Source organism: Hesperophylax consimilis, chromosome 12 (genome assembly GCF_061612785.1).
Source record: "Hesperophylax consimilis isolate HC1 chromosome 12, BYU_Hcon_1.0, whole genome shotgun sequence".
NCBI classification, from domain to species: Eukaryota; Metazoa; Arthropoda; class Insecta; order Trichoptera; family Limnephilidae; genus Hesperophylax; species Hesperophylax consimilis.
The window spans coordinates 18,911,457-18,934,855 of NC_142847.1; the positions used below are offsets into that span (position 1 = coordinate 18,911,457).

General features: G+C 34.0%; 1 protein-coding gene and 3 non-coding genes across 4 annotated transcripts in view; 1 reads left to right on the plus strand and 3 right to left on the minus strand.

Annotated features, from left to right (window-relative positions):
- LOC149419281 (putative RNA-binding protein 46) overlaps positions 1–23,399 on the plus strand; it is a 234,177-nt gene that overhangs the window by 100,752 nt on the left and 110,026 nt on the right. The window lies entirely within an intron of this gene.
- On the minus strand, positions 20,093–20,211 carry LOC149419282 (5S ribosomal RNA). The gene has a single exon (XR_016302956.1). It is a non-coding gene; the product is annotated as a 5S ribosomal RNA (ribosomal RNA).
- On the minus strand, positions 20,535–20,653 carry LOC149419283 (5S ribosomal RNA). Its single transcript, XR_016302957.1, has one exon. It is a non-coding gene; the product is annotated as a 5S ribosomal RNA (ribosomal RNA).
- On the minus strand, positions 20,977–21,095 carry LOC149419284 (5S ribosomal RNA). The gene has a single exon (XR_016302958.1). It is a non-coding gene; the product is annotated as a 5S ribosomal RNA (ribosomal RNA).

A 23,399-nucleotide genomic window follows, 5' to 3' on the forward strand; every position in this document is an offset into this window, starting at 1 on the left:
TGATTTATTTTTTTATTTATCACATTTTCTTTCTCCATTCAGTTCGAATAGAAAAAGGTTTGAATAATATAATAATAGCATAATTGAATAACAGCCGTTTGAATTGAATAACACTACTTTTCTCTCATTGTTATTATTGTACCTATTCTTTGTAAACCTAGAAAAAAAAACATTTTTTGTACCTTTAGGTAGTTGCACTTTATCAGAACAGATATTATTTTGAAACACAACTGTTCTGATTTATTTTTGTTTAAAATTTTTAATGTTTTTATTTTATTGGTCAATGGTTAAAAATTCCTCAACACTGTAAAATATGTATGTATAATGACTGTTTATAACGTAAATAAATAAAATAATAAATTTTAGTGAGCTTTTACTATTTTTCTATAAAAAAAATATTGCTAATTTACTAAAAATTTAGTCAAATCATTCGTTATCCGGTTAAGAATGAGATTACAGGCACTCAACGAATGAATTGATAGATTTCCGGATGAATCTTTTATTAAAATACAATTATCGGAACACGAGTTCATAAAAATCCTTACTTGAACTTTCTTGAACTTTCTCCTTCCAGAACCTTCTAGAGTATTCGAGAACCTTCAAGAACTTTCTGGAACCTTCCAGACTCACCGACACGGTCGGCGGGCCCATTCTGAAATAATCTGAAGCATTCGCGACCTTCCCATAAAGCAATGTGCTAGAAAGCACATTTTCGTCGCTCACTCCCACCCACGCTCAACCACCCCAACTCTTTTACTTTCGATGTGACACCAAGGGCTATCACCACCATAACCACCGGAGGGTGTGACTGCTTGTGAAGAAAATTTGGCGGATATGATTTTTAATATATATTAGATTAAATTAAGACAAACGCAAGTGCATGAACACGTGTTCCGATATCATTGTGAATTTACTAAAAGTTTATCACGAAGCGGCCTTCAGTCCCGTTTTCAATCATATTAAAAATAATTTGACATTTTTTATTAATCAGCAATACTCATTTTTCTCCGTGTGCTATTGAACGCTGTTGCACGTAGGTACTGCACTAAAACAAGATTCTGGTTTCATCGTCATAAATTGAATTTTTTTCTTATATCAGAAATTATTGAGCTGCGAAAATTCACTGTATTGTGAAGCTTGCTGTTAGTTCCTTCACCTGTCAAAACTTTAAATATTAATCGAAACAGTTTTGAATTGCCTGAAGGACCGAAATACAAAAACAAACATTCATTAATTTACATTTTGAAATAATAATTTATTTCCGACGCGATCAACTTTTTATACGCCGCGGCACCGGGTTAAATTAAAACCTTGGTTAATACTTATTTATATCAAATGTTTAATCAGGCGGTTGGGTTTAATCTCCGGGCTTACATGGAACAACCCGATTCGCAGTTTAATACGGAGATTACAGATTTATCATGTATTAATCTGTTTTTATTTTTATACGATGAGGATCCGGTTTTATTAATACTATACTAGATGGTCGATTGATTACATTGGTTTTTCGTGCGTATGTCGATAGACCAATTGGTAAGACGCTTGGCTTTCAATCAGGCGAGCCGTGTTCGATGCTCACAGCGGGTAACCGACTTGCAACAAAGTCCTCTGAGACAAAATTAGTGCTTATGAAAACAGTAGGTATATTTTTTAATATACATATGTAGATATTATAAATTTTATTAATTTATATCTTCTGAACATAGACATATGAATATTAGTAGACCTGCCCTAAGTGATTAAAAGCGTATTATCCCCACTCCCCATACCGGTTCCATTGGAACCGGCTGTGCTCGCGTATGGCCTCAAGTGAAATTTGAAAACGTGACGTCATCATTCTTGTGCGAACTATGGTCGAGGCATCATCGGTTCATTTTACGAAATAACACGGCAAAATGTTGACTTGTACTATGAAAACTTGTAAAAATAGATGTGAAAAAGAGAATAAACCCAATTGTCGTATTACATTCCATATATAAGCATTATTTTACTTTATTTTAAGCATATTCACATCGTATAATATAGATCAGTTTTAGAAACATATACTATCACATCGAGAAACGTTTGGACGCGAAACACAAAGCTGGTTGGTTGCTGGGAAGTAAATTATGAACATTTATAAAAGTGTCTTAACTAAATACTTTGACTGCGACTGCGACTCTGAAAATAGAACCGAATTTTTTTGCCGAATTTGGACTTCGCAAATTTGTTCATAACGTGGCGAGTAATTTGCGCTCCCATGTAAAAATGTCTATTCATTCAAAAGCAGATTTTACTTTTAAGAAGTAAATGGTGATATTATAATGCGAGATGCCTATTTACTGTCAGATTGATTTATTGACGAATCACAGTCAGCCTTACGCCCTTCGTTCTTCAACAGTTGATTTTACCCCTCGCCATTATCTTCTCGTCTATTAATTCCTATGTCTGTGCTTCTGAAGTACAAAAATAGACGAAATCATCTGCTTATAACTGGAAATAAAGAATTATGTTTATACTATTAAAATATTTATATTGAAGTTAATTTGAATATTGAATGATGTTTGTAGTTATTTAATAGGTCTTTGAATATTGTTTAGACATCGCCTTTTAGGCGTTATTTCGTTTTTGTAAAAACTTGATCCTCCCATAAACACGATTTCCTGGAGCTCACCTTATAGTAGAATGATTAAGAAAAAAAATGTTTATTTTGCATAATTTGAAATCTTGTAGTATTTTATAATAATAAATAAATATTTTTATTTTTTAATGATAAACTAATGTTTATAAGACAAGGTTTTATGCATGGCATAAAGGCGGCATCCCGTTGGCGGCATTTATTTTTACTCGGGAGATATTTTCAACTTGTATTAGTATTTCAGGCGACTAATCATTGCTTATAATTATTTAATAAATATTTAGAAATACTAGACTTGGTAATTTCCATATATTTGAGGGATTTTATTAATTTTTTTTTCACTTATTTAGGTTTCCCCCAGGGCTCATATTATCATCTCAAAAACTGCTTCGAGAAAAGTCTGTTTTTAAAATTTTCTATTGCTATTATTGAATCACTACACTTAGAAAAATGATCGTGCTAAAAAAGTGATAAAATGCCAATTTCCTGATAAAATATTAGTAATTTAGAATATATCGAGAACACGTGTTCTTTTCTTAATAAATATCATGACAAAATGCGACAACACCTGAATGTCAATATCAGTATTTGTATGAATACGTGTTCCGCCGTCCTCATAAAGCATTTGCTTTTAACTGATACTTTATTTATTTATTTATTTATGTCTATTCTTCAATACACATTTTACAAATGATTACAGTGGTTTATATTGTAGTACAAAGAAAAAAGTACAGAAAAAAGGCATAAAAAATAAAGAACATAGGTTGATATAGGTAAAACGGTGTGTGGGTGATATTGTATGTTACGTGAACACCTCACCAGGAGAACCTGTGCTGAGGTGTTTGTGATTAAGTGTGACAGGTATTTATGTGTTGTAGTAGAAAGTTTTTTTTTTTTTTTTTCACAGACATATATTGAAACATGAAAACACACATTTATATGTGCGTGTATGTATTTTTGGATAATTCTTGAAGAACGTGTATAATATTTAATTTTACTTATCATATTTTGGTTATGTTTGGTTTGGAATTATAATCTTGTTTTATACTTTAATTATACTTTGTTAGGAACTTTCAATTCATTCCTTACAGGCCTGTATTATAATAATTTAATACTGATACTATGACTTAATTTTTAATAAATTAACAGTTTTTTTTTATATCAGTAAGTTTACTCCGTGTAATAAATCAGTTCTGCGAACTCAAATGTGAAAAATCGTTTAAAAGGTAATTTTTGTATTAACTTCCTTTTTTTATTAATCCAATCTTCATAAGTACATATTAAGCTGCTGCCACACGCAAAGCTCACATCAAAAGTTAATGTACAGCGCATCATCTTTTCTACCGACACACGACGCTATCAAATATTTCTTCCTATGGTAGGAGAGGGGGTCAGTTGAATTCGAGAGCGGCGAGGAACATAATTTCATCTGTCAAAGTGACAACTTTACTTACTGACAGCTTGAGCACGTTTTCGAAATGGATGATACTTGTCGCCTATTGCTGGATCTGTTGGACAGCTCATCCTCAGATGATGATGCCGCCAACTATATAATTATAAATTCTATTTATAAACTTTTTAGATTTTAAACAATCTGCGCGTAAATAGCGCATTTTCACATAACCTGACATAACCTCTCCGTCGAATCAGGAAATTCGCAGTTCGCACGCCGATCGACGAAAGCGACATATAATAAATTATTGTAAAATAAGCTCAAGTCGATTTCCAAAAATGTCGAAGGCAAAGGCGGCAAGGACCAACACCAGGTCAGGGAACGAGAAGAGAGCACGAGAGCTGACGAGAGCAAACCAGATTACCCAGGAAAACAATTGAAAACAATCAACAAACGAACAAACTAGAAGCTTCTCTATGTAGGTATCAGGCCGTCCAACTTAATTAATCACATTTTAATTGCAGATTTATTGCTAGATGGCAATTTTTCCACCCAACTTGTTCTTAGATCTAAATTACAGTAAGTATTTATTGCATGACTAAATACATTTTATTTACTTCCATACTTATTGACAGTTAATTATATCAGTAAGTCGACTTGAAATAATATTTATTTTAAGTTGAATCGTGCAAAGAATGACACAATCTAGATAACACATTTTATGGTTAAAACTACACTTAGGCTAACCCTTAGGCTGGCCGCATACATACGTTTTCCGTATTCGATTTCCGAATTCGTTTTCCGTATTCGGAATTCCGTGAGACTAGCGCAAACGTTCGTTTTTCTTCATTCGGAATGTATAAACGTCAGTACCAGTGTTGCCAACTAGGGCGATATATCGCCATTTAGGCTACTCAGAGCGAGAATCGGCGCCGAAAAAATCTAAAAGGCGACTGGTCGCCAATTAAGCTACTTCAAAAACATCAATTTTAAACATGTCCCGAAATTACTAGCCACCCCCCCCCCCACGAAATTTTTCTTTTCACGTAAAAACATCAATTTTAAACATGTCCCACCTAACAGCAAATTCGGCTACTTTACGCTACCTTATGTATGAGAAACGGCGATAATAGGTCAAGATCCGTTGGCAACACTGAATTACTGAACGGAAATTTCCGAACATTTGCGTCGACACAAACAAAATGTATGCAATAGCTGCGTTCCACATGACGTCATTAGGTTTTTTCCATTCGGTTTCTCGGAACGCGCCGGCTCGCATTCGGAACGTGCGTAAGGAATTTGTTCCGTTCGGAACTAAAACGAACGTGTGCGGCAGTTAATGTATTTTCTACTGATTCCGTGCATTCGGATGTCCGAATACGGAAAACGAATTCGGAAATCGAATACGGAAAACGTATGTATGCCGCCAGCCTTACACATAAAGACACAATTAAAATTGTGACACATAGAGCAACAGCTGCACGGCCTTTTCATGCAAAACGGGAGGTATTGCATGGATATGTGCTATTTTATTTATTCCCGAATTAAGAAGAAGGATATATAGAATGAACACAGTAATAACCAGTACCTTATGAAATAACTCATAAATTGTTATATTTCGCTAACGAGTTTTGTATAAAAAAAGGAGCTATATCATTTGAAAAACGATCTAAAAAGCTAAACCACTATTTTTAGTGCTGACAGCCTCAATTTAGAGCTAACTCTACCTCTAAAGAAGCTGAGTTGGTAACACTGCCCAGGACTCTCATCCGTCTGTGCAGATAGAGAAACTATAGCCCGTGTTACTTTTACGTCCAACAAATGGCGTTGTTCTTATAAAAGAGGTTGTTATTCCATCAGATGGCACTTAAAAAAAATCAAGTTTTCACCCGTCACCGGTGATATCTATAAAATATAGGTATATAAAAACATACGCGTATTCAAATGTAACATTGTGCGAATGTTTTAAAGCAATCGGCTAAGAAAATTCGGAGTTTTAAGATTTTGAACAAACGAACATTTACATGTTTATAGATTTATTTATCCAAGACACATTGCATTAAGTTCGGGTAGTTTCTTCCAATCATACATAAAGATAGCAGCCAGTAAAAATATGCGTTCAGACAATGAAGATTATGTTGGTAGCTCTTTGTCGAAGTATGATACAGTTAAATATAACCTGAGAAGATAGGGCCAAATTAGAGTAAAGCCTAGCCGGGCTGAGGTCCTGGGTTTCCAGATGCGACCGAATCTTTTTCCGATTTGACTGTTTTTAATTTTCCATTTGAGAGGCGTTAATATCGTTTCCAATGATGACATATATTGTTATGAATATTGTAATATATTTAATGGCTGCAACCACACTGATTTGTGGCAAAGCCATTGAATATATTCGTAGTTGATGCCATTAATACACTCGCGTGAAGATGAACATACACATTATTTGACGCAATTGACGATATATTAATAAAGAATGGCCATAATTTATTTTTATATTGAATCTGCACAAGAGTCCGAACTGCTCCCAACGGTCTGCAGCCAGTGAGACTATGGCATCCCCAATTGGGGTATGTTGTGAGACTGAAGGTACTGGGGAGGGGAAGGAGGAAGGTGAAGTACCTGGCTATTCAGATATGGTCACCAAACACGGCCAAAGCCATTTCAGGCAACGTTTCAATTCTGAATAATGGTCTTACACCAGGGCAATACTGAAATTATCTTTCACCTTGGAACGTGCCACAAATACACTATTTATTATTTTTAATGATTCGTGATTGTGATTCTTGAAATAACACAAATTTATCAAATAAAAAATATTATTTACGAGAGCGAGAGCCTCGACCACAGAAGCCGTCAAAATATTACAATCACGTGTTTATACAGGGTGTCCGGAAACTCGTAGTACAAGCGGGAAACTGGTGAATCTACATCACATTTGGAGTCGATTTTGTAGTATATTTTTTTTTTATTTGAGCTTTCGTTATCGAGTAAATCGAGTTTGAAGTTGATTTTTTTTTATTTATTTTATTATTTTTTTTAATCAAATTCTTATAAATTATTACTGAAGATCAAAGTACCCAACTAATTAAAACTATTTGAAAGTAAAACAAATGAAGAAACTCGGATTTGAAGCATTATTTTGAAATCACCCTTCATTTAGCCCGGTGTAATCATAAAATATTTCTGCTCTGCAGGGTTAAAACATCTGTTATTCAACCCTAAACACCAGAAAAAATTTTAACCCTAAAATAGCCGAAAAATATTTATATTTTTTTTTTTGAAAATGCTCAAATCAAAAAACTTTATGTTTTTTTGGGTTCCCCATGTGGTGTAGATTCTCCAGTTTCCCGCTTGTACTACGAGTTTCCGGACACCGTGTATAAATATCGTGTTTTTCTGTAAATGTATCCTACGATATTTTTGTAATGGCACATTTTTAACATGGAAAAGTAGGGGTAGTTATTTCATTTCATCGTCAAATGTCAAAGTCAGTTTATATCATGATACATTCAATGAAATTCTGGCAGTTTTTTATTTGGAAGAATATTTTTAAATTATAAGTTTTGCAGTAATGTAGGCCTCACTGGGTGGCTTGCCCGTGCTGAGGCCTTCATGTTACAATATGAAAATATAATCTACATAATACATTTAAAGAGAAAATAATACATTTTAAATTAAAAATACATAATTCATAATAATATATTTAAAATTAAAAAATAATAACATTGAAAATAATCTTGTGTGTTTGTGAGTGATGTGTGTTTATATTGGTTTTGTGTGTTACGTGTAGGTTTTATTTTAATTTTATGCTATGACATTTTGGTAATATTGTCTTTAATCCATTTTGTAATTTTGTGTGTGAATTTATTTTTACTTTCCTCAATTTTAATTTCAAGTTTTACACTGTTGAAAGCTTTTATAGCGTGGTATTGGTAGTGTCTTTGTCCAAAGCTTGAATTTATTGTCGGAGTTTTTAAGTTTTCTTTGTACGCTTGTCTAACTGGTCTGTTAGTGTTATTTTGTGTATGTTGAAAATTATTTTTTTTTTGTCAGAAATGTAGTTTAGTATTGTTTTAACGTATAATTGGCGTATATCTAGTACGTCACAGCTGTTGAATATTTGGTCTGTATCAGCCAGTCTATGTTTTTTTTTATTATTACCTTTAAGATCGTTTTCTGTGCGGTTTCTATGTAATTGATAGCCGAGTTTGTTGCTCCTCCCCAAGCAATAATTCCATATTCTATTATTGATTGGCAAAGTGCAAAATATATTGTTTTCAATTGTTTTATTTTATATGTGTTTCTTATGTTTAGGAAAATGTGTATTTTTTTGTAAGTTTATTTTTAAGTTAGAAGCTGCTTTTTTAAAGTTAGAAGCTGCTCGTCAACCCCTGCCATAGAGCTACAATTAGAGGCGCTATTGCGTACTATTGTCTCTACGAATTAAACATACTATTAGAACCCGAGAATAAGTGGTGCTGATTCGGTAGTTTTATTTAGAGCATTAGGTGAGTTGGAGGTAAAAAAGCGGAACCTAGTTTTTCGCTTCATATATCTCTATTCTAAATTTAATACATCAATAACAGCTGCAGAGTTTTCAATAATGAGTCACGTAATATTGGAAAACCCATGCCTTATTTATGACGTGAATATTTTAAAGGATATTAGATCTAAGATACGTGATGTACGAGCAGGTACCTATATTGCTATATGCTGTGACTTGCTGTGACATATTTACCGATTTTCGTTTTTTTCCAGATATATGTTTTCATCATGTGAATGAATTCCAATGAAGTGGAAATTAATCTTACTCGAATGTATATAATACAGTTTTTTTTAATCTTCTTTTACTTTTATTTGATTCTGCGCATGAGTCATGTCTGCTCGTAGTCAGTCGGACTATGACTCAGATCATACTATGATATTCCCATTTAAAATCCCCTTTTTGGGCAATGTTGAGTGGTTAAAGAAAGTAAGGTGTGGGAAAGAGAAAAGACAGGAGAAAGTTTGGAAGTAGGTAGGTACTGGTTTTATATATAGTCTCTATATATCATTCTATCAAATATATATTTATTTAAAGATAAACAGGGTGTTATGGGACGTAGGTACTTAACCTACTTTAACCAGTGATTCCTGACATTATTTCGAGTAAAAAATGTGAAAGAAATTTTGGTCTCCGGTAACTTTTTTGATGTTTTTTTTTTTTTTACTACTAAAACATAGAAAATCAGTAGGAATTGGAAAGCTAGGTTCACAAAAAGTCGCCGGAGACTAAGATTTCACTAACATATTTTTCCCCAAATAATTTCGAGAATCATTGGTTAAAGTAAGTTAAGTAAGTCCCTTAACACCCTGTATCATATTGTACACTCGAGGAATAAGTAGACTATCAAATTTTCGTCTATACAATTTGAAAAGTAGGTACTTACTGAAGTATTACCTACTTAAAGTGGAGACCCCTCCAATAATGTAAACTATTAATACTGAAAGAAAGTCCTTTGAAGTGGTTCATCCCTACGGCTTTGGTTTATCAAGGAGATTGGAATATTTAAAATGCCCGCTTCGGGAAGGGATGATCGGAGATTTTAAAAACGAAATGCACTCGTTTCTAATATCTTCGCCAGGGCCGGACGAGAACTGTTAGGACGGGTTGTTTCGGAGAATTTGAACAATTCATCAAATTTTAACGTTCATTTTCGGGTTCTGTGAAAGTCCTATTCAAGTTCTCTTACTATATTATTGTAGGCTAAATGCTTGACAAAACTGAAATAAAAACAGAACTTGAAAAAATCTTTCACAGAGCTTGAAAATGAACGTTGAAATTTGATGAATTGTTCAAATTCTCCGAAACAACCCGTCCTTAGTTTTATTGGCAATTTTAAATAAATAAAACATAAATTAGTGATCCCAATTTCAATGCAGCTTATTTACACTTATAGGTATTTATAAACTTGCGCAAAAGTCATCATCTTACCAGAAGGTGCTCTCATTTTTCCAAATGGCGTCTCGTCATCAATACTTTAACATTGTGAAGTAAACAGAAGAATACTCGTTGACTAACCGTGGATCTCTATACTGCCGTGGCAACTAAAACACAGTGTCTTCCTTGAGCGTCTTGAGAAAGACGCTGTGTTTTTACTTATTATAGAATAATTAGGGTTATAAATCATTTTTATTTACAAACCAAGCTGCTGCCTTAGGAAAACTAGTGAGGGCTTTTGCGCGTTTTAAGCTTGGCTTGGGGCTATGTAGTTTCTTGTTCCGTCACTGGCTAAGCCCTCTCTTCGTTCAATATTACCAAAGGTTTGGAGTAGGTACCTACCTATTATCAGTATCAAATGCTTATTCTGAACATCATGTTTGTTAACATGATGTTTTGTTTCTAGTTTTAATCCTACGTTCTACGAATTAAATCAATTCGTAGATAAAATCTAGTGCCTACCGACTAAAAAAAATCAATATTTTGTGAAATCATGATTTCGATTTAGACAAAAATAATATGTCATCAAATATCTCCTCTTGACGTTCAACTTCAAATAGATTGGCAGTTTTTGAACGAACTCCAAAAAATACGGTATTTGAAAGCATATGAAAGACTTTCAGATTTTTATATTACAAACGAACACATGTGATTAAAATTATTTTTTTTTCTCAAACGTAAGTACCTAAAGTTTTTAAAATCACTTACCGATGGTTTTTTCTTGTGTACTTTATTACTTTATGTACTTTATACGAAACTAAAAAATACGTTATTTAGACAAACATATTGTAAAGGTTTACATAATTATTTAAAATAATACAAACCAAGACCGGGTGAACTGTTTTTCGGTTTTCTGTTGTATAGAATTATTTCAAATCATGCCAGAGCGTGTATAGTAAGCTTTTAAATGCAAATAGAAAGCTTGGTGTTCTCTCTTTCTTTATCTATTTATACTTTATGTCTCACCAAAATAGAAAAGAAGATAGAACGAATTTTATGAGGACGTTTCATTTGGTGAACAGAGAGAATTAGGCACAGAAATGACAGATTTTGGTTTAAAGAAAGTAATTGTTTAGAAACAACAAACCAGTGTGCCCAAAATCAATCATATTCAAGAGTAGGGCCCTTTCCCGTGGTCTATATCCTATATCAATGTATTTAATTAATACTAACTCGTCATATCTCGGCATAATATTTTAGTGGTAGGTAGACATTTCGCGCCCCTGCCCGCCGAATATGCTTTTCAGCCAGATCGTTAGGGAATAAAGGGCCGGCTAAAGATGCTTTTTCTCCCGTAATTCCTCATTGTACTACACAAATAGGCTTTATCTCCGGCGGGCTAGCGGGATTCACCTAAACCTTAAAACCTTCCCGCCGGTAATTTCCTTCCATGTATTTAGATCTCGGATTTCGCAAATGGAGAAGATGAAGATACGCGAAAATACGCGAACAGAAATGTTAGCCACAGATTTATTCTCTTTATATTAGCAGCCAGAATTATTTACACAAACACAGTATTAACAAATTAATTATTTCCTTCTCCAATTGGGGAATGTTGTGAGACTGACGAAAGTAGGGAAGAGAATGAGATTGGGAAGTGGAAGGTTGGAAAGTAAGTAACTAGATCTCGTCACCAAATCCGACGAAAGTCATTTCAAGAATTAAAATGCAATGTGGCAAGGTGGCCTTTCACCAAGACGTTACTGAGAGATTCTTCCGTTATTGCCGAAAATAAATACATGCAATATTATTTGAATTAATTGTGAAACTACATAAACTAAAAGAATTAAATTTACTTGCCCACTTTTAGTCGTAGTATATAATAAAAAAAACGCACCTTAAAACTTTTTTCGTATAACCGTAAAAACTTTTCGATTGTTTGAATTCGAACAACGTACACATTTTGCTGTCCCTTTTTTTTTGAAACAATAAATAGGCGTATCTAACCAAGACAACAGGCTGTTTCTCGATAACGTTTCGTAACACGTCATTGTCGTAAGCGTATAGATATGCACTAATACACATAAAAATAAGTGTGCGTTGTTTGAAAAAAATCAACTATAAATATCTTCGAGTAAAGTTTTTTAATACATCACCAGAAATATAAATAACGATAAAGATTTTAAATTTAAATACAGGGGCAGCAAAACAGACAGTGCAGTTTTGAAGGGCCGTTACATCCCGTGTCGTGGGGGAAGGAACCTGGGAGGGGTCTTATTGTGTCGGGAGGGTCGTGCAGTTTTCTGTCGTTACCATGGTTTGGTCCGGCCAACACCGGGGCTTCGCCGTCCGCACGTTTCTTGAAAATGGCCATTCTTTCGTCGCCACCCAGCGGGCCTTCCGGCTGCAATTTACGACCTGAAGGAAAAAGTTTTTAAACATAGGCCTACCTTAGATGAACCCAAGAATGGAATTCGGGAGGAAGTTGCCGCTATACCCGTCGAGATGTGCCAAAATGCTGCTGAAAACTTCAGAAATCGCATTCACCAATTTATCGCTGCTGAGGGGCTTCATCTTTCTGATGTCATCTTCAGGACTTGAAGCATAAAACGGCACGATGTACCGTATAAAATAAAATAAACCCCATTTTTATAATTTGCGCCGTTTTTTTAAAAGTCCTTCAAAACTTCTCTGTCTTTTTTTTGCACTGCCTGTTTTTGCTGCACCCTGTAGGTAATTTTGAGTTTTTTTTTTTCCCTTATCCTTGAGGTTTTAATTTTTACTATAGGTATTTTTGTGATTTACCCCCGTCCCCCCTAACCCTTAATAGTCATTGACTAAATTACATTAATTTTTATTCTTTTGAAATTTGAATACATATCATATTTCTGAATGTTATTTCATCATTTGGCAGAACGTCTCTTCATCATTATAATATTGTTGATTTGTACCGTTATTAAGGTGCTTAAGGCTTGTAAAGCACCATTATTAAAAAATATTTCTTACAAAGAATATGAAATATTGATATGAATTTTTAATGAAACAGATGAAAAACAGGAGTTGTTTCAAGACAACGCACAAACTAAAATAACACCTACTGGCTAAAAACACCTTCTTGGATTGTTTTAATAATAAGTAATAATTAAAAAAATCCAAGTTTATTTATTTAACCACACTTATACACTTTTAACCCCGTGTTTTGGCCGAATCAGAAGGTGCGAAAATGGTAAATCATAAAATTTACATCGTTTTAATGTCTTCCTGCCATTTTCAGCTTACCTGAATTCACTCTGACTGGATGGAAAAGTTTTTTTTCTAATTGTCCTTGTTTTATCGGTATTTCAATGGAAGATGCTCCGAGAAACTAGTGTCACTGATCTCTTCGGCACCGGTGAATGGGTAATCGAGAAACACGCCAAACATTTGTACACGATTCACATTGGTTGCATGAGAGAACGATTTGCCGGCGTCTGTGTTTCTTCCCCCCCCCCCCCCTACAACAGCTCTTTCCTCTGCTCAAAAATACCCCCCCCCCCACGAAGCATCTCCATTAAATTATTATCGTCAGGGTCTCCTGTGCGCAGTTAATGTAAAATAAAAGTTTTTGCCGCTTTATAATCACATGTATTTCAATAATTCATTCCTTTCAAGAAACTGTATAAGTGGTCGGAGAGAGCGTTGAAAGATCAATGCATTGATCTTTCAACGCTCCATTGCAATGGATTGAAAAATTCATGGAATAGCAACGACTCTAAACCGCAAGGAAACTAGGTCCAAAACCCCACTAGTGTCAACCCTGTATTAAAAATGCAGGATTCTCTTCAAGGCAGCAAACCCACAAGGATCACGATCCCAAGAAATATGACTGGGTACCTAATCATTGGCTTCATTCATATCCCGCATATTAAAACGTCTACAAATATTAGTTCCATAACCCTTGAAATTAGGGGTTGGAACTCCTTCGCTTTTACGCTGGAATAAGTCCCAAGCCTTCAGTTTACGGACTGATGTACTCACCAGTGCCGTTCGGTGAGTATTCATTTTAAAATTTTTCAAATTAGTGACTATCAAATTAAGGTATGCGACTGCGAACGAAGTGCGTGATTTAGTCGAAGATTTAATTCGCTAATAAAATCAAAGAAGCGTCTGTGCTACGCTAATATGTTCCATTTTATATTTGCTAAATGCCCTAATACTCGTATAGTTGAAAGCTACCGACCCATTTCAATCAATATCAATTGGTGTCGTTGTCACTTTTATCAAGTATCATTTAGTTTTCTATGAATTATGAAGGTCATAGTTTTTAGGATTGTTATTGATGTTGATTCATAACTAACTAACCATCACGCCGTTTCCCGCAGGGGTAGGCAGAAAGCACGGACCGCCTCATTGAAATTCATAAATCGTTTCTTTTATTTTTTATTATTTTTTTTTTATTAGTTTATTTTCATTTCTTTACACATATTAATAGATAGTATATAATAACACAATATATAATACCAAATAGTATACACAAGAAATGAAAACCCACTAAGGCACTGCCTGAGTGTGGGTAATATAAAACGATTACTATATTTCAAGTACCTAAAGTATATTATACATTAGTAGAAAAGTTTTTTTTGTTGTTTATAGTTATTATAAAAAGTAAAGAGAAAACATTATGTACAATAGTTTATAAAGTTTCAGCAAGTGAGTTGTAGAAAGGATCAATAAATTTATAGTAAAAGCGTTTCAATATCTGCCTCATTTAGCCATAATTTTACCTCTTTAATATATTCTATCTTTTTATTTATCATTTGAGTTTGTAGTGGTAGAAGGTTAAATGTACGAGGACCAATGAAACTGCTATGTGTCTGCATTAATTTAGTATTGGTTTGGGGGGTGTAAAATATATTATTTGTTCATATTATTATTTTATTACTCTAACTCTTTACATGGCCCGACTCAAGTGTCTCGTTCACTTGATCGTGCCTTGTCTTTCCCAGGCCATTCTTCTACCATTCACATTTGCATCGTACATTATCCTTACACTCTTATCCTCACATTGATAAAAATCCATTTAGTGTTTTGAACACCAGATATTTGATCAAAATAAATCGACTATATTTACCAACTCAGAAGTTTATCGCCAAGAGCAGCTCCTTATGATTTTGAATCAGATGATATCACAAAAGTTGTCAATCTCACCAGATAGCTCCGTTTTGATGCTGCAATCATGTCACGGGTCTGGGCGTTTTGAAATCCGTTTAATCTATTTCAAAACTAATTTCACGAATGACTATATTCAATAAAATAAATACCTATATTATATTTGCACAATTACTTCACAAAAATTTTCATTGGAGTCCTGGAAGTAAAGTTTCAGCGCGCCTCTGTCACTCACAAAACCGTTTTGAGAAATCGGTAGCGTACTGCGGGTCGCCTCCGGTACGAAGCTTTGGTGGGTCCTTTTAAGAAAGTCTCCGCAAGGTCGAATTTTAAAACCATACTTCCGCATGAAAAAAGTTTATTTGCTTACATATATTTATTTATTGAAATAATTCCGATGAAATCCTGTTAAATACTTTTATACGGTAAAATAAAATTTGAGAGTATTTTTTTATTCGCAAAATCGGCTTAGATATTTAGGTATGTTATGTGGCGCCATACGGTTTTGCACCATATGACGTCACAAAGTTAGTTAGTTACAGTCAATCTCTCCGCGATTGCTTTTCAATTGGATTCCGATGACGTCAGAGCCAAGCCGGCGCCGCTCGCTTCGGGTTGTTATATTTCTTGTTTTTACATAGATCACCTAAGAGTATTATTGCATACTACCCGACACGCTACAATAAAGACACGATAATACTCCATACATTATATCTTTGTTGGTAGTTTTTTTCTTTTCAACGGATGCAGAAAAAAACACTTGAACCTTGAAATCTATCGTCAATTTTGCAGTTCATAATTTATAGGTTGACGTTCCCACCTACAAATTTGTAAAACCACCAAAAACACGCCAAAAATATTCGCATTTAGGCACATATAGGTATGTATTACGGTTTTATGGTCAGTGTGCGCAATTAGTTTTCTGTTGGGGAGAACAATCATATTGAATAGAATTGTTTCGAATATGGATTTTTTGCATCAGTGGCAGCATTACGCGGCGAGTGGAAAATTTTATCGGTGGTGGAAAAAATATGTACCAATTTTCTCCCTTGTTAGCTGTATTTTAATTTTACACTGTTATTCTTTTTTCCCTTTCGCTCTTTACTACATTGTAATTTTTTGGGAAAATAATTCTACTTAGTGCATTATAAGTCTAAATAGTACCTAATCTGTTTCCTAAAGCAGATTAAATCATGATCACTAAGATTGGTTTGAAAAGATTGACAAGCATTTTTTGTTCCAAATGTGTACGTCAATACAACTATTTTCAGATCGCACAATATTTATCACAAATGAAATTAAAGCCACAAAAACTCTCATACTCGTGTCATGAATTTTGTATAGCATTTTCTTTCTGTAAATTATAGATTGACGGAAGCATTTATATCTTGAAACGTCATTTTCTGCATGAGCTATAAATATTTTTATAAAAAAATGAAAGTAGGTACTTTATTTTCTTATAAGGTTTCTTATTATTTATTTCTTATATTTCTCAATTTTTCAATAAGATAGAGCAGTGTTGAAGCTCTGGCGAAACCGAGTAGTAACAACTAGTTATTATTATAGTTAATATCTATGTGATTTTGTTTTTTAATTCGGGCCATTTGCTTCAATCATTTATTTCCTTTCAAGGTATCCTCCTCTAGCCGACCATCCATTATAATATCATCCCTTGCTGGCTTAAACTCGCCTCGTGCATTCCTGCACCCTCTAGCACACCCTGCCCTTTCGCAGGCCGACCCCAACTTCTTATGCCCTCCACGTTATGTGAAAGCACGCACCACGGAGGTAGTTTGGAAACCTAATTTATTGAACCGCAAAAAACGAGACGTTGATTGGAAAGTTGACCCGTCTTTTAATATTTGATAATGATACTCCCACTAAACATAGCGAAAAATATTGCTTGTGCAATGATGCAGAATTGGCTAGCAGAGGACTTCTCCCAGCGACGCCTTGTTGAGAACCCTACGTTTTGAACCACTTGACCACTAACCGGTTAACGGAGAGTTGAAATGTTGAAGTAATCCATAGGAGTTAAAATCTCATGAGAATGAAAAAAAATCGTATAGAATTTGATTAAAAGATATCTTGTAGGTCACTGAGAAGTAGGGACAAAAATTCGAAGTTTAACCCATTAAGTGATTTAAAAAATATATATACAAATAAAATCAACAGATGTAACACATAAAAAAATAAAAATGGGTGTATTAATCCAAGACGCTATCTAGATTGCATTTAAATCTCCAATACGATTTAATTACGCGATAAACCATATACAACTGAAGATATTAATTCAAATTAGAGACCTCTGAGTTATGTTTGATGAAATACTAGAATTCGTACATCACTGGGGATTTTTGTTGCGGACCATTAAAAACATTAATTCACTTGCAGTCATGAACATTTTATTTGTCTCATTGATTGGTTCGTAGCCAATAAGAGTATCATTCTGTTATTTGGTCACCTCACCATAAAATTCACATCAAAAATGTGTAAAGAATTCAGCGAATTTTTTTACGATTTATTAATTTTGAATTAATTGGAACAAAGAAATATTTTTTATTAAATACCTTAAAAACATTATATATACAGTTTTGTCTATTCAAGAGTACCTACACGGTACACTTGGCATAACGACCTATTTCACAATTCACAAATTATGTTTCAAACTCGCCGGTTCTTCGCCTACATAGTTCAGCAAATGATACCGACATCTTTAATGTAACAAATTCGATATTTAAAACATGCTTAAAATTTTTTTAAAGGATTAAATTCAGTTAATTATTATTTATTTTATTCAGTTGTAAACCACTGTGATGCAAGACATTTTTGCAACCATTGTTTATAACACTTTTGTATAAAAAATGTTAACATTTCGCCAAGCCAATTCCTATGTACCCAATGTAAAAGCCCCTTGGGTGTATAAAAGAACAAATAAATAAACAAACATAAAGATAGCAGCCAATAAAAAATATGCTTTATGAAAATGAAGATGATGTTGTAGCTCTCACGGCTGAAGATTTCAGTCCCTTACTTCTTTTCATCATACCTTTCCCCTTTCATCTTTCCTACTTTCATCTTTCCTACTTTCATCTTTCCTACTTTCATCTTTTCTACTTTCATCTTTTCTACTTTCATCTTTTCTACTTTCATCTTTTCTACTTTCAGCTTTTCTGCTTTCATCTTTACTTCTTTAATCTTTTTTACTTTCATCTTTTCTACTTTCATCAGTCTCGCAGCATACACACAAATAAATTGACGTATGACACTATGCCATAGTATCTCTGATACTGTGGTATTTTTCCGCAATAGTGATTTATTTTTAGTCCCTCTGTTATAATATCCTGGTGATAAAATCATGATTGTCCATTTTAATGTTATTCACAATTATATTTGTTATTATTGCTTTTTTATTGTATACCTTATCTCTACGATCCTGATTTACGACCAATCAAACATTAATATTATTACGGCTGAAATTATTACTATCCGTATTTATTTATTATTACTTCACCATAATAATACAATTGCTTGTCTGATTTCTATAATAATAATTAATTTCACCGTACAATCATCAAATATGATTCAGCTTTATAAATTACTGATAACTACGACTCGGCTCCACCAGAATTTAAATGCATATTTTCCAATTTAATAATATTATAAAGTACTATATATATATATATTTATAGCATTATGACGATTCACAACCTAAACGATGCTTGAAATGGCTTTAGCCGTGTTTGGTGACCATTTGTGAATAGCTCGGTTCCACCTTCCTCCTTCCCCTTCTAACTCCATTCAGCCTCATAACGTACTCCAATTGGAGGTGCTATAGTCCCTTTAACTCCGGGTCGTTAGATCTGTTGTGCTGTGTTCACAAAAAGTATCGGAATTTTTGAATTTTTTTTTTGTAAATTGTTATTTTTTTAATTTTTGCAGCACCGGTATTTACTTCTTTGTATTATAGAAATACTATCTGAAGTCCCGTTGCGCGGGCTTTATGCAGTTTTATGAAATTTCATGTAGCCAGTGTCCTGGCCAGGGTCAAGTGTGCAAAGTTTCATCAATATCAGATAAAAACACACTTGAGCGATATAACACAAAACTGGGCTATAAAGGGTGTATCGGCACGTACCCGACAAACTTTAACCAGCTATTCCTCAGCACATTTGGAGTAAAAAATGTTATGGGCATTTTGCTGTCCGGTAACATTTTTTTTTAGTAAAAAATTTACTATTCATATTTTCACCACATGTCACCAATGTTTTATCCTTTGTCAAAGTTTGAAAACCCGTCTGGCAATATTTTGTTCGAGTTTCGTTGAATAATGTACGTACGTACCTACGTTGGCGCGCTTTTACAATCACAACGAAATGGCACGGCACCATTCGTCTCATTTTTAACTATTATTATTTAGTGTGTACGAAAGAGCGAGGACACTTTTTGACACACTTGCTAATAACAGCTGTTGAACACGAGAAACAATGCAAATGACAGTGACGGAGTGTGGATTTTGAAGTGAAACTTCTTTACCCGCGTCATGCAATTTCGAGGACCGGAGTAAAACGAACTCATGACCGAAACGAAAATGCGGGACCGATTAAAGTTCATTTGATCTAGTCAAAGTTTTGAAGTAAAATATAAATGCTTCTTAGCTCATCTCGACAACTGGCGTTGGTGGTGTAATGGTCAGCGTAGTTGCTTTCCAAGCAGTTGATCCGAGTTCGATTCTCGGCCATCGCACATTATTTTTTTGTTTTTAACGCCTTTTTTTTTTTCAATGGTTGACCATAATATCAATCCACTAAGTAATATTTTAGGCCTGTAGCATACTTGAAAAGTTAAAGAATGATATAAGATTGTTTATGATGTTAACGATAAAAAAATAATCAATCCACTAAGTAATATTTTAGGCCTGTAGCATACTTGAAAAGTTAAAGAATTTTATGATATTATTAATGATAGTAACGATAAAAAAATAAAAAAAAACATAAAATTACCATAAAAAATGGGCCAACGGCACGCGGTGTTCCCAAGCGGTCACCCATCCAAGTACTGACCGCGCCCAATGTTGCTTAACTTCGGTGATCGGACGAGAACCGGTGTGTTCAACATGGTATGGTCGTTGGCAAACGCTAAACAATATTAATTTCTATTCTACCTGCCAATAAATATATGAAAATTAGTATAAAAAAGCCCTAATAATACTGAAAACATTAGCAAGGTGTGTGCGACGTTGATAAAAATAATCATTACATACGCGCTTGAAAAAGATCGTAATTACATCCATAACTTTGCAGGAATTTTTTTTTTCAATGGTTGACCATAATATCAATCCACTAAGTAATATTTTAGGCCTGTAGCATACTTGAAAAGTTAAAGAATTTTATGATATTATTAATGATAGTAACGATAAAAAAATAAAAAAAAACATGAAATTACCATAAAAAATGGGCCAACGGCACGCGGTGTTCCCAAGCGGTCACCCATCCAAGTACTGACCGCGCCCAATGTTGCTTAACTTCGGTGATCGGACGAGAACCGGTGTGTTCAACATGGTATGGTCGTTGGCAAACGCTAAACAATATTAATTTCTATTCTACCTGCCAATAAATATATGAAAATTAGTATAAAAAAGCCCTAATAATACTGAAAACATTAGCAAGGTGTGTGCGACGTTGATAAAAATAATCATTACATACGCGCTTGAAAAAGATCGTAATTACATCCATAACTTTGCAGGAATTTTTTTTTTCAATGGTTGACCATAATATCAATCCACTAAGTAATATTTTAGGCCTGTAGCATACTTGAAAAGTTAAAGAATTTTATGATATTATTAATGATAGTAACGATAAAAAAATAAAAAAAAACATAAAATTACCATAAAAAATGGGCCAACGGCACGCGGTGTTCCCAAGCGGTCACCCATCCAAGTACTGACCGCGCCCAATGTTGCTTAACTTCGGTGATCGGACGAGAACCGGTGTGTTCAACATGGTATGGTCGTTGGCAAACGCTAAACAATATTAATTTCTATTCTACCTGCCAATAAATATATGAAAATTAGTATAAAAAAGCCCTAATAATACTGAAAACATTAGCAAGGTGTATGCGACGTTGATAAAAATAATCATTACATACGCGCTTGAAAAAGATCGTAATTACATCCATAACTTTGCAGGAATTTTTTGAAGTGAAACTTCTTTACGCGCGTCATGCAATTTCGAGGACCGGAGTAAAACCGACTCATGACCGTGACGAAAAAACGGGATCATTTCGCTATAGGAGCCTAGCTAATATTATATACCTAGTTTAACTCACTCTCCTAACTCATCTTCGCTGTCTACAGGCAGAGCGCACGACTGTGGTCGTGAAGAACCGAGGTTCGATCCCCGCTTTAACTAATTTTTTTTTTCTTTTTTTATAACTTTTAATTTTTTTTATCACATGCTACTTATAAATATGTCAATAGACAGAAAAAAAGAGAGAATGAAATGAAAAGAGAGAGAGAGAAGAATACTAGAAGTTTCACTTCTGTCTTGCGTAGGCTTTTTTTTATTTATTTTTTGTTTTTCATGGAAAAAAAATGTTACCGGACAGCAAAGCGCCCGTTACTTTTTTTACTCCAAATGTGCTGAGGAATAGCTGGTTAAAGTTTGTCGGGTACGTGCCGATACACCCTGTATAAATGTTATTTTACTATTTTTATAAAACTTAAGATTTATATAAAAATCAAAACCAGGTCACCCATCTGGTGTCCGCCACGCGGCCTTCCACCACAGACACTCTTCTTTATAAATATAAATACATGGACAGACTGCTAACCCCACGGCGTTCTCGGGGAATTTATCTAGTCTGTCTGTAATCTCGGAATAAAACTACTGATTTAGATAAAAAAACGTAATATATCCCTTCAATAATATAAAGTAATAATCTTTCACGTAACAATAAACATACTATCAAGTATGTAACATAACTAGTTATAAGTCTTAATTGTAAGTCACTAGCTAATAAACTTAGTTATAAACCATTAGTTATAAGACTTAGTTGTAAGTCAATTAAGCCACTAGTCGTAATAAATCGAGGTTATAAGTCTAAATGGTTGGGAATTAGTTAAATTTATAAATTAAGTTGTTACGCTCCCTTGAGGTGATTTTCTCTCGAAAACGGCGCTGTAGAAATGATCCAATCATTTATTATTATTATTATTACCGAATGGCGCCTGGCATTCCGCTAGAATTGTAGCATTGGTGCTATGCGGTTTGCAAGCATAGCTATTTCAGGCGCAGTGAGATTATTGCCGAATGGCGCCTGGCATTCCGCTAGAATGGTAACTTTGGTGCTATGCGGTTTGCGAACATAGCTATTTCAGGCGCAGTGAGAAAAATAAGAGAAATAATCATACCTCGCTTTTCGAAGTAATAATAATAATTTAATATTAGAATTCGTATAAATCTAATACCGTCATGATGATTAACAACACTATGATGTTAACTATCTATAACAAAAAAACACTAAATATTATTACGTAAGTTCCACCTTGCCGCTCCTTCAGGTTTATATAGTGGGTAGAACGCCTGAAACTGTATTTGTTTCGTCGATTAATAAATATTTTATGTAGGCTAATATTGTATGGGTCATTTTTTATGTTGGTTGACGTTTGATGTATTTCGCTTCCTCTTACCGCTTTAACAAACGCATCGAACAGCTTTGCAGTGTGCATCATCTCGGCGTAGGTGTGATGTATAAAAACCGTGAACACCCCTTAACTTAGCCAATTCTTCGTAAGTTCCGAAATTTCTCCTTTTACAAAATATTAAATTACAAAAACATGCAAAATGGCATCTTGTGTCATTTTGACAGTAACATTAATATTTTAAAGCTTTATAGCTCACGATGGAAATGATATTATAAGCTGAAAACTTTTTTATTATCTATGAGTTTCCAGAAAACAAAAAAAAAACTCTGAAATTTAAGATTCGAGAGTTTTCTTTAGCAAACAGATTTTCTGTTTTCCAGTTAAAATAAGTTCTCCCATCATTGAATTTACATTTTGCATAAAAATAAAGGTCATATTATAATTTTGAGATAATTACTGGATATTATATTCTAGGTTTGTATATGTAGTTATTTACTTACATGGTATAGCTATTTCGACACGAGAAGTTTGCCTTCGATTTTGGTAAGGTTCTTAACCAGAATGTTATTCCTACACAAGTAATTAAGGTTGTGGCTGTGCCTCCAACTGGTTAGGAAACCGGTAGTTAGTACATGCTGTCTTAAAAACCTTGAATGTACTTTTTATTTATTTTTTT